The sequence below is a fragment of the Elephas maximus genome, chromosome 7, assembly GCF_024166365.1.
Source record: "Elephas maximus indicus isolate mEleMax1 chromosome 7, mEleMax1 primary haplotype, whole genome shotgun sequence".
Classification (NCBI taxonomy): domain Eukaryota; kingdom Metazoa; phylum Chordata; class Mammalia; order Proboscidea; family Elephantidae; genus Elephas; species Elephas maximus.
In genome coordinates, this window is record NC_064825.1 from 80,449,246 (window position 1) to 80,462,357 (window position 13,112).

The following is a 13,112-nucleotide window of genomic DNA, read 5'->3' on the forward strand; positions in this document are numbered from 1 at the left end:
GTTTTTTTTATTTGTTTTTATAATCTTAGAAAAAATTCCTTGGACTCAGATTTTGAGGTCAGAGTATACAAATGTCTTTATAACTAACTCTACATGTTATCTTATTTTTTTTAAAAAGTTTATACCATTTTACAGTGCCTAAAGTACGTCCACACATCTGTCAGTTTGTCATACTGTGGGAGTTTCCATGTTGCTGCGATGCTGCAAGCTATTCCCCTGGCATTCAAGTGCCAGCAGGGTCACCCAAGGTGGATAGGTTTCAACTGAGCTTCCAGACTAGACAGGCTAGAAAGAAGGAACTGATGGCCTAGTTCTGAAAAGAATTAGCCTGTGAAAACCTTATGAATAGCAGTGGAACATTGTCTGATCTAGTGCCAGAAGATGAGCCCCTCAGGTTGAAAAGCATTCAAAATACTACTGGGGAAAAGCTGCCTCCTCAAAATAGAGTCAACCTTAATGATGTGGATGGAGTCCAACTTTTGGGACCTTAATTTGCTGATGTGGCATGACGCAAATTGAGAAAAAACTGCAAACATCCATTTATTATCAGAATATGGAATGTATGAAGTATGAAACTAGGAAAATTGGAAATAGTCAAAAATGAAATAGATATTGATAAATATCGATATCCTAGGCATTAGTGGGCTGAAATGGACTGTTATTGGCCATTTTGAATCAGATGATCATATGGCCTCCTATCCAGGAATGGCATTGCATTCATCATCAAAAAGAACATTTCAAGATCCATCCTGAAGTACAATGCTGTCAGTGATAGGATAACACCCATATACCTATAAGGAAGACCAGTTAATATGATTATTACTGAAATTTAGGCACCAGCTGCTAAGGCTTAAGATGAAGAAATTGAAGATTTTTAACAACTTCTGCAGTCTGAAATTGATCAACATGCAATCAGGGTACATTGATAGTTACTGGTGATTGAAATGTGAAAGTTGGAAACAAAGAAGAAGGATTAGTAGTTGGAAAATATGGCCTTGGTGATAGAAATGATGCCAGAGGTTGCATAACATAATTTTGCAAGACCAAGGACTTCTTCATTTCAAATACCTTTTTTTCACCAACATAAACAGTGACAATACACCTGGACCTTGCCAGACGGAATAAACAGGAATCAAATTGACTATACCTGAGAAGAGAAATGATAGAAAAGGCCAATATCATCAATCAGGACAAGGCCAGGGATCTGACTTCAGAACAGTCCATCAATTGCTCATATGCAAGTTCAACTTGAAGCTAACGGAAATTAGAACAAGTCCACAGGAACCAAAGTACGACCTTGAGTATATTCCACTTGAATTTAGAGACCATCTCAAGAAAAGACTTCAGGCGTTGAACACTAGTAATCGAAGGCTAGAAGAGTTGTGAAATGACATCAAGGATATCATACATGAAGAAAACAAGAGGTCATTAAAAAGACAGAAAAGAAAGAAAAGACCAAAATGGCTGTCAGATGAGACTCTGAAACTTGCTCTTGAATGTTGAGTAGCTAAAGCAGAAAGAAGAAATGATGAAGTAAAAGAGCTGAACAAAAGATTTCAAAGGGCATCTCGAGAAGACAAATTAAAGTACTATAATGGCATGTGCAAAGATGTGGAGTTAGACAATCAAAAGGGAGGAACATACTTTGCATTTCTCAAGCTGAAAGAACTGAAGAAAAAATTCAAGCCTCGAGTTGCAATAGTGAAGGATTCTATGGGGAAAATATTAAACAACACAGGAAGTATCAAAAGAAGACAGAGGGAATACACAGTCATTATACCAAAAAGAATTTGTGGACATTCAACCATTTCAAGAGGTAGCATATGATCAGGAACTGATGGTACTGAAGGAAGAAGTCCAAACTGCACTGAAGGCATAGGCAATAAACAAGGCTTAAGGAATTGATGGACTATCAATTGAGATGTTTCAACAAATAGATGCAGCACTAGAAGTCCTCACTCATTTATGCCAAGAAATTTGGAAGAGAGCTACCTGGTCAAGCGATTGGAAGAGATCCATATTTATGCCTATTCCCAAGAAAGGTGATCCAACCAAATGTGGAAATTATTGAACAATGTCATTAACATCACAAGCAAGCAAAATTTTGAATATCATTCAAGAGTGGCTGCAGTAGTATATCGACAAGAAACTGCAAGAAATTCAAGCCACATTCAGAAGAGGACGTGGAACCAGGGATATCATTGCTGATGTCAGATGGATCCTGGATGAAAGAAGAGAATACCAAAAGGATGTTTACCTATGTTTTATTGACTATGCAAAAACATTTGATTGCTTGGATCATAACAAATTACAGATAACACTGTGAAGAATGGGAATACCAGAAGACTTAATTGTGCTCATGAGGAACCTGTACATAGGTCAAAAGGCAGTTGTTTAGACAGAACAAGGGGATACTGAGTGGTTTAAAGTCAGGAAAGGTGAGCGTCAGGGTTATATCCTTTTACCATATGTATTCAATCTGTATGCTGACCAAATAATCTAAGAAGCTGGACTATATGAAAAAGAACAGGGCGTCAGGATTGGAGGAAGACTCATTAATAACCTGTGTTATGCAGATGATACAACCTTGCTTGCTGAAAGTGAAGAGGACTTGAAGCACTTACTGATAAAGATCAAAGACCACAGCCTTCAGTATGGATCGAACCTCAAAGTAAAAAAAGACAAAAATCCTCACAACTGGATCAATAAGCAACATCATGATAAACGGAGAAAAGATTGAAGTTGTCAAGGATTTTATTTTACTTGAATCCACAATCAACACCCATGGAAGTAGCAGTCAAGAGATTAAAAGACACATTGCATTGGGCAAATCTGCTGCAAAAAACCTCTTTAAAGTGTTAAAAAGCAAGGATAGTACCTCCAAGACTAAAGTGGGCCTGACCTAAGCCACGGTGTTTTCAAAAGCCTCATATGCATGTGACAGCTGGACTATGAATAAGGAATACCAAAGAATTTATGCCCTTGAATTGTGGTGTTGGTGTGGTGTTGGTGAAGAGTACTGAATATACCATGGACTACCAGAAGAACGAACAATCTGTCTTGGAAGAAGTACACCCTGAATGCTCCTTAGAAGCAAGCAAGGTGAGACTATGTCTCGCATAATTTGAACATATTCTCAGGAGGAATCAGTCCCTGGAGAAGGATATCATGCTTGGTAAAGTAGAGGGCCAGCAAAAAAGAGGAACATCCTTCATGAAATGTATTGACACAGTGGCTGCAACAATGGACTCAAGCATAATGATTGTGAGGATGGTGCAGGATCAGGCCGTGTTTAGTTCTGTGTACATAGGTTTGCTGTTTGTTGGAACTGACTCAATGGCACCTAAAACAATAAAGTACTACATCAATGCTTTCATTTTTCTGCATCTACCAATTTGTGTTATAAATTTAATTTTGGCTAGTGTTTATAGTATAAATACGATTCATCAAGCCTGATTAAATGCATTTCCTTCATTACTCAAATGGGTGTGTTAACAAATCTGGAAAGGTGGGTGCTTGTCTGGTGGGCTCAGACTTGCCAATTATCTGGACATCAGTCCTTGAGAAAGAAAAAGTAACTTTATTGCAATGGGCAGAGCAAGGAGCTGGGAGGAAGTTCCTCAGACCTGGCTCAATGTACAGGGAAGCAGGGCTTATATGTGATTTGGGCAGCAAGATGGCAACCACACAGGTGTTCTGGGAAGGGAAGGCTCTAGAAGGTGGCCAGGAAACAGGAAGTGACGTTGTTCTTGTAGGCCCCCCCCTTGCTTCAAAACAGGGTCTGGGTGGTGATTTTTCTTCTATTTTGTTCCTGCTGTTGCTGCATCTTCTGTTGAGGTCATTAGATGTTGCACCTGGCCCTTCTGCACATGTGGGGCAGGCCAAATCTGATTTGGGTTAGCTTAAATACTAGTGGAAATTTACTGGCATTAGTGAAGTCAGGTTACAGGTGAGTATTTTTTCCATGGGTGTTTAGTGTCTATTTCTCTTATTATGTTAATTGATCTCTTTACAATCATTTAACTTTTTAAAATTCAGTACCAAATGTAGAAAAGTATATAAGACATTTTCTCTGTTTTTATTTATGACTTGCTTGCAAGAGTAAAATAAAAAAAGAAAGTGAGGGTTTCATTTGGTATTTCCATTTGCAAAGTTAATGACGCTTCAAGACATGATGATGAGATGTTTGACAGATGACTAGGGTAGCTGGAGAATAAAACTTGAAAATGTTTAGAACTTTCTTGAAATCTGATGCACTTTTTGCATATCTCTCTTAACAATTATGCTTAAAATGACTAAAAGGCAAAATAAAAATTAAACATAAATTTATTTTTTAGAGAACACCTGAAAAGCAAAGTCATAAAAGGAAGTAAATTACATTTCCCTTGTAGCAGGAAAGAGAAATAATGAATCTCCTGAAGTCTATAACACAAATGTATAGATGCCAGTTAAAATTTTTACATGAAAACATAAATCAAGTGACAAAACAGAATTGAACATATATAAAGAGATGGTAGCATGAGAATGATGAAAAAGATTTACTGAGTTGTTAATTATGAACCATTTATTTCTATTTCCAATTACTTTTCACAGAAGTAATGAATAAAGTGATAAGATACTATAAAGGCGTTGACAAATAGTCCAAGGAAGACATTTCCCTTGGGTTTGATTACTCTGTAATATGTTTTAAGCATAATTAAGCATGCCTCCTTCTCTTGCTTATATTATAAGGCACAAGATAAGAGATGAAGGAATATTTTGAAGGAGTGGGCAGGTTCCCTAGAGGTTGTTTCTTCCACTCAGGTTGAGAAAGCAATTGTTGCACAGTTTAATTTCTCAATTGATACCGGCACATGTTCCTTAAAATATAAAAAAAAAATATTAACTGTGGAATGTTGTTTTTACCATTACAGTCTTTCTTCTATTCCTAACTTTGTCAAATCAGTATCTTTACTTAAGTGATGTACAACTGCAAAGAAAAAAAAAAATTATGAATCTGAGTGAATAAGTTTCCTGGAAACTTATTTCTGAGACAGAACAGAAACTAATGTGATAGGGACTCATTGCCCAGGTTTTCAGGATACCAAAGTCGGATAGAACTGAGCTGAAGTCCCAACACCAACATTCTTGGATCTGTAACTCTAAGCAAAGCCTTAATTTTTCTGGGCTTCATATTTTTTCTCACACTAAAAATGCATATAAAATACTGCCTTGGATTATTGGAAAGATTAAAATGAGGTTCCATGGGGAAATTAATAAAGACTCTGGCTCCTAAAAATAAAAGAACTCTTCAAATATACTGACCCTTTCTCTTTCATTGTAGCCCTGGAGGCACAGTAGCTAAGAACTCGGCTGCTAACCAAAATGTTGGCAGTTCAAATCCCTCAGCTGCCCTTTGGAAACCCTATGGAGCAGATTTACTATGTCCTGTAGGGTGCCTATGAGTCGGAATTGACTTGCTGGCTATGGGTTTTTCGTTTTCATTTTATATTTTTAAAGGTAGTAGTGGTATTGGAAAGCCTGATATGTTTTCTGAGGGAAGTTGATACCTATGACTTAGAAGTCAAATAGCATCTAAAAGTTCTTTGCTCAGTGTGAGAATCATAATATCTTGGAAAATAAATGGATCATGCAGCTCTATCCTCTGTCTTAACAGATGAGGAAACCCAAGCCCAGGAAGAGGTAAGGACTTTCCAAGGATACTCAGAGATACAATATTAGCGCAGAACCTACAGTCCAGCTCTCTTGATTCTCCAGGTATGCATGTGTACCCTCAAAAATCCTTCTTTTCTATATGTGCATATGGTACTTCTAATGATTTGCATGTTAGTGTTCCACATCTTTTACTTAACTTCATTCATTCTGGATAAATATATAAACTTTAATCCACATTGACTATGGAAATTCCCCTATATTTGGCTGGTTGTTCAATGCTTCTAAAACACTGTATAAAAACCAGCATTATGCCAGCCAGGTGAAGTTTAAACATTAGATTGACATAACTTAGAAACAAAGATCAAAGTAGAAGTAATACTTTCTCTTGACTAGTTCAGGAAAATAGATTTCAGCCAAAAATGAAATGTATACAGAAAATCCCTTTTTATTCTCCCATTAAATTTTAAAGAAGTCTTCACTCTATTTGACATTTTGTCTTCCTTCTCTTCCCCATATAAAAACATAGAAATATCAAAATTCTTCTGTACAACATGTGTACTCCATGAAAGCTATAAATATCTCTAAATAGGGCCACAAGATGCCCAATATATTTTTGATTCCCATTAATACTTCTGATCTTAAATATTTCTTCTTTAAACAATATTTCACAGTAAAAATTTGCAGATCATAGTCTCTATTGGTTAATAGCATATTAGAAGTTTTTTAGATCAGATTAGAAGTGTTTTAAAGATCAAAGTAGATCAGCTTATCAAAGTATATAGATTTTGAACCAGAAACCACTGTTTGGTACATTGGTGATGAAGAACACTTTGTGTCTGTATGTGTACGTATCTGTGTGTGTGGTTTAATATGATTACGGCTCAGACTCAAAATCAGAAAAGACAATGAAAACAAAATTGGAGAGAGAAATAGAGACATATATTTATGTTCACCCAGAGATATATAGAGCTACATACAAAACATACATATATACATGCATATGTATATTTGTATGTATCTGTGTTGTGGTTTACACATACAGTATATATATATATATATATATGTATTTATATATATTCATGACTATTTTCCTATTCCTTTAAAAATATCTTTTTAATGGCTGTGGAGTGTACCATTTTTGAGAGTATCTTATTTTAACAATTCTTCCACTAAAATGTATTTTTCCTTTTGCATGTTTCACTATTAAAATGACATTTGGATAAATATTTCTGCAATGATCTTAAATAATCTCTGCTTGTTCCCTTAGAATAGCTTTCTAGAAAAAAAATTATTTCCTGTATTAGGGTAATTATATCAAGGATCTTGGTATACATTGTCAAATCACTTTCTATGAAGCATACAAGAAATAGAGTTTCCAGATAGCAGCTAGAATGATTTTTTTAAAAAGTAAATCATGTTATGTCATGTCCTGACTTAGGAACCCATTCAGAATATTTCCATTACTCTCAGAAAGAAAAATATAAACCATGCTTCTCTTATTCAATATTATTAAACACCTTGGAATTACACATACAAAAAAGTCCAGAGAATTTGTTGACCTGGACTTCACTACAAAAAAAAAAAAATTAAGAGCTTACAATTGAATGGAAATGACGCAATATGGTATCCTAGAACTGCAAGGAAAAATTAAGAACACAGAAATAATAAATGTCCAAGAAAATATTATACGCACATTAGTTTTAAAAAAAAAATATTCACATTTTTTATGACGAATAACTACTAAAAACAAAAACAAAACAAAACAAAACAAAAAAACCTGTTGCCATCGAGTTGGTTCCAACTCATAGTGACCCCATAGGACAAAGTAGAACTGTCTCATAGGGTTTCCAAGGATCAACTGGTGGATTCGAACTGCCAGCCTTTTGGCTAGCAGCCATAGCTCTTGGCCACTGCACTACCAGGGCCCCAATTAACTACTAACTATCCTTAATAGACTGTGATTCATTCAAGAGTTATCCAATAGTGAACACCTACAATGTGCCCCATCCTGTACTATTCTTCTGTACCTCTCCTCATGGGGCTTGCATTCTACTGGGTTAAGGGCTTTGAAAAATGTGATTTCAGTGAGGAATAGAAAGTGATTATGGAGTCCCTGTATGGTGCAAACAGTTAACACGTTTGGCTGCTAAATGAAAGGCTGGAAGTTCAAATCCACCCAAGGGCTCTTCAAGAAAAAAGGCCTGGTGATCTACTTCTAAGGGGCCCTAGTGAAGCCTTGGTTAAGCACTTGGCTGCTAACTGAAAGATTGGTGGTTTGAAACCACCAGCACTCAGCAAGAGAAAGATATGGCAGCCTGCTTCTGTAAAGATTGCAGCCTTGGATACACTATGGGGCAGCTCTACTCTGTCACATAGGGTTGCTATGAGTTGTAATCAGTTCTATGGGTAATGGAAACAACTTCTGAAAAATCAGCCACTGAAAACCCCATGGAGCACAGTTCTACTCTGACACCTGTGAGGTCACAAAGGGTTGGAATGGACTCAATGGCAGCTTTTACTGGTGACTGATAAATAACCTTAAAATAGGTGACTGTGAGTTTTCCTCTGTTGAAGTGGTATTGAAGTTGAGCTCTGGACAGGAATAAACCAAAAATTAAATAGCCAGGAAAGAGCAGAGACAGTGACCAGAGGCAAGAAAGCCTTGGCAACTAAGATATAGATGTTAGAATGAGGCTGGGCAAATAGGTGGAACTAATATTCTCTATTCATTCAAAAGACAAATCACCCAATAGCCAACTCAAAGAATATTAAATTCACTAAATCATTTGTCTAAAGAGCAACTTACTGTATGGCCAATTCTATGATTGAATACTTTGCCAAATATTATTTTCATAACAACATTTCAAGAAAAAATCAAGTTTTTCTCTTCACAGCCCTGTTTCTGTAGCCAGAAAAAGAGATTATGAAAGAGGAAAACTTAAATGAGAAATCTTGAATATAACTATGAATATATAGTATTATTTTCAATTTTATTATTGATCAGAGAGATGGAATACAAAGATGAAATCCCTAGAAATAACGTTACGAAGAGCAGATGAAATCTTTCAGCTGAAATAAATGGTTTAAAAAAGTTTTTACAGACAACTGATCATTTGTCAACTCGGCCGTTTGAGGAGTTAGTTTTGTTGAATTGACTTAGAAGGGTGGCATAAGAAGAAGCTTTACTTCCTATCTGGGTCAAAGTTAGTGAAGAAGTGATTTATACAGTATCATATATTTCCTTATTTTATACTGTCAGCTCACCCTTGTATCAGTTCTAGCAAGAAAAATGGCACTTGGGACTCATTTGGACTGACTGTCCATTGAATAGGCATACTCACCTCTCCAGTCCTCCCAGATGGTCATATACAATTCACTATTAAATTGATACTTGTTAGTTGTAATTCATGCCAAATCACAGCCAATTTACTCAGGAAAATATATTCATTCTCAATGCTGTTAAAGTGAATTTTTGGGTAGATAGATACAGAGCTTGTGATTATTTGTATATTTGTGGAATAACATATTTTTTTTTCTCTTCTCCAATGTTTTACTCAGAGATCAACCCAAAGAACATTACTGATTTTTAATTCAATAATAAAAAAAAAAAACTCTTGAATTCTTAGTGACATATAACTCTCTGTTATCTTATATTCAAAATTTATTTTACTACAATTTCTAAATTGGAATGAAAAAAGCATTGATGTAAAATACAGAAAGCTCACTAGCCTCATTGTGACTACAATTGTATTCCTATGTGTAGGGCAGATGCATCTTCATATTTCCTGTACTTCACACAGTATCCAACACTTAAATATTCTTTTTAAAATATTACATAAATGATAAAAAAAGATCACTACATTAAGATACATGGGCCAATTTTCAAGATTAGAATGACAACTGCTTAATGCAGTGGAAAAGTCATTGCACTCAAGATCAGGAAACCAGGCTCTAATTTAAGCACTGCTCTGGGCTTTATGTACCTTATTCTTTTCGTTTTGTTTTTCGTTTCTCCCTCTAAGCAAATTTCAACAGATGGTCGCAGGCTTCTTTTCCCTTGTGCTGTACTCTGAAATCAATCTAATCACCAAGGAGAGACATTGCTGCCTAGTGCAGCTATACAAGGGTAATCCATTAGCCACGTGAGAGGAAAAAGAATGAACCACAAGTTTGAAGAGAAATTTTTTCCTCTTAAAAGTTGTATCACCATTAGGCCCTTGATATGTCCTCAATGTCTTTGTGGAATAAGTGAAAAAGAGGCCCTGAAATCCCAATAAAATCATGTGATGTGGTCCGGAAGAAAGTTAAATATCCAAATAGATATACTTCCAGAACCATTACAAGGGCCTTCAAAACCTTACATCTCTGGCCATATTCCTCATATTAGGTGTTTGGCACCAGCTCTTCTCTCCTTATGAACTCTTTCCTTCAATATTCACATAGCTTAATCCCACAAGTCTTTCAGGTCCTTGCTCAAATAATAAGCTTTTCAAGGAGGACTTCCTTACGAATTGTATGTAAGGTCAAAATTCAGTCTTCTCTACATGCTGTACTCTCTCTATTTTCTGATAACACTATAACCTTCTAATATAATATATAATTTAATTATTTATTGTGGCTCCCCATGTTGCTAGAATATAATCTTTATGATTTCAAGAAAATTGTCCTGAATCCTTTTCAAGAATCTTTTGCTCATTAAAGTGTCTCAAACACTTAAAAGATGCCAGAGCTGTAATAGCTGTTCAATATGTGTTTGCTGAATGAATATATGATTGAAAGAATGATTAAGGAAATAGCCTTTCTTTAGGATTGAAAAAGCAAACCAAATTCATAGGCATTGAGTCAATCCCAATTCCACTAATAAATCCCTAACAACTAATCATTGTGACATCCTGACTCATTCTGAAGACAAATCTGAGAGGAATACATAAGAATACTTTAGCTGTGACCTCTAAGAACAAGACTGAATCATATCACTGTGAATTTGTGATGTCATCTGAGCTACAAAACATGAAGACCTAATCGGCTGCAATCAGGCTAACTAGTAGGGATTGCCTCCACCGGAGTCTCTATTGGATTTATTCACAGAGAAATGGAGTCTGGGTGAAACATGACTATTCTCAGGTAATTAATAGTATAGAATATTGCAGTGTTGTAGTCTCAACACAGAAGCACCTACCTGACAGCACATGCATACATGAACACATATTTGCAAATTCCTGTTACATGTGTATGAACATATAGACTCTCCACACCTCTACACTCAGGATTATTTCCCAAAATAACTAAAAGAAAAATAGGCATACCTAATTCACAGTTCTAATGGCTATGCATTTTAAATATACAAAAACAACACTTACTCAGTAGTTGTATATATTTGGTAAAATCCCTTTTTATCAAAGCCACAAAATCATCTATTCTGTGACTGACTATCAGTTGATGTATGGTGACTAGTTCTGGGATGTGGGAAAGGTTAGATTCTGACTAACTCATACTTTCAACAGCTTATGCTGACATTCATAGTGTGAGTCATAGTTCAGTGTTCTCTCTATACTTCTGGAACCTTTAAGCTCTGGTAAATAGCTCTGGTAGTTGTCAACCTTGCACAGTTTTAAGCTCAGAGGTCAGGTATCATCTTCCACTCAATATTGTTAGGGAAAAGAACACCCATGGCCATTATTATCTCTCTCTCTTTCTCTGTGGTAGACTTTGTTTCTCTCAAGTATGCATATCCACACATAATAATTTGTGTCTTTTCTCTTTTAGTCAATAGATAATTAGAGCCTCACTTGGAAACATCCGATTTCCATCATTGTCTGTAGTAGACTGGATAATGCTGCAATGGTATTCAATTTCTGGGACCTGAGAATGTTAACTTATTTGTCCAAAAAAAAACAAAATTGGTAGATGTGGTCAAGTTGAATATCTTGAGATGGGTAGGTCATTTTGGATTATCAGAACCCTAAATGTAATGTGATGTCCTTCTAAGGGGGAGTCAGAGGGAGATTTGACTACAGAAGAGGTGAGAGTGGTGTGAGGATGGAAGCAAAGATAAATATGAAAATGTTATGCAGTTGGCCTTGAAGAAGGAGGAAGGGACCCCATGCCAAGGAATTCAAGAAATGTAACTCTAGATGCTGAAAAAAGCAAGGAAATAGGTTTTCCTCTAGAGCCTCCAGAGGTAGTATACCAAAAAAAAAAAAAAAAAAAAAAACCAAACCCAGTGCCATCGAGTCGATTCCGATTCATCGCGACCCTGTAGGACAGAGTAGAACTGCCCCATAGAGTTTCCAAAGAGCGCGTGGCGGACTCGAACTGCCAACCCTTTGGTTAGCAGCCATAGCACTTAACCACTATGCCACCAGGGTTTCCAGAGGTAGTATGGCCAAGCTAATACCTTGGTTTCAGGACAAGTAAAACTCGTTTCAGATTTTTTTACCCCTCAAACTATAATATAAAAAATTTCTATTGTATTAAGCCACTAAGGTTGTGGTAATTTGTAACGGCAGCAGTAAAAAACAAACATATTTTCTATTCCTATATTTCAGTCACATAACAAATAAATATATAATTCGGTTTTTTCTATTAAGGAAGTCACAAAATATTTGAATAAATAAGACATAAAAGTATGTTTCATTAAACCGTATAAGAAAACAAAAAACAAACCCATTGCTCTCCAGTCGATTCTGACCCAGCAACCCTAAGAGAGGACCGCAAATTGATATAGGCAGAATTCAAGGATGGTGGTTATGTGAATGATGATAATTATGACCATGAAAACGATGACAGCTAAATTTTATTTTGCATTTAACATACTGATGTCATTGTCCTATGTGCTTTTCATGAAATCCTCATAACAACTTTACCACAAAGACTCTGTCAGTATCTGCATTTTCAAGGAAGGAAACAGGGATGAGAGAGGTTGAGTAACTTCCTAAGTCACACAGCGAGCAATGGATGAAGATCGTATTCCAAATCTATTTACCTCCAGAAAACAAGCTTTAAATTATGTCACTTCTGCTGGGCTCTGTAACGATCAAAGATAACTTCCTCAAGTGGACTGAACTTCAGGTTTTGAAATTTATTAAGACTTTCATTGGAGGAAAGAGGAAGAAAAATAACAAGTCTGGTCAAATGACAGGGAAATAAATTTTCACCTTTTCATCTTAGAAGTGATCAGAGAGTCTTTTCCTGGCTGGTATCTTCAGGGTTTGCCAGGGGAAGTTAGATATTTTACTAAAAATTACTCTGATTTATATTTACCTTGCTAATCAAGTTTGGAATGAGGACAGAATGAATTTGAATATATTATGATTTTCAGGCTGATCCTGATAATACCAAACCCACCCACTGTCATCGAATCGATTCCGATTCATACTGACGGTGTAAGACAGGGAAGAACAGCCCCATAGGGTTTCCAAGGCTGTAAATACTTGCAGAAACTGACTACCAAATCT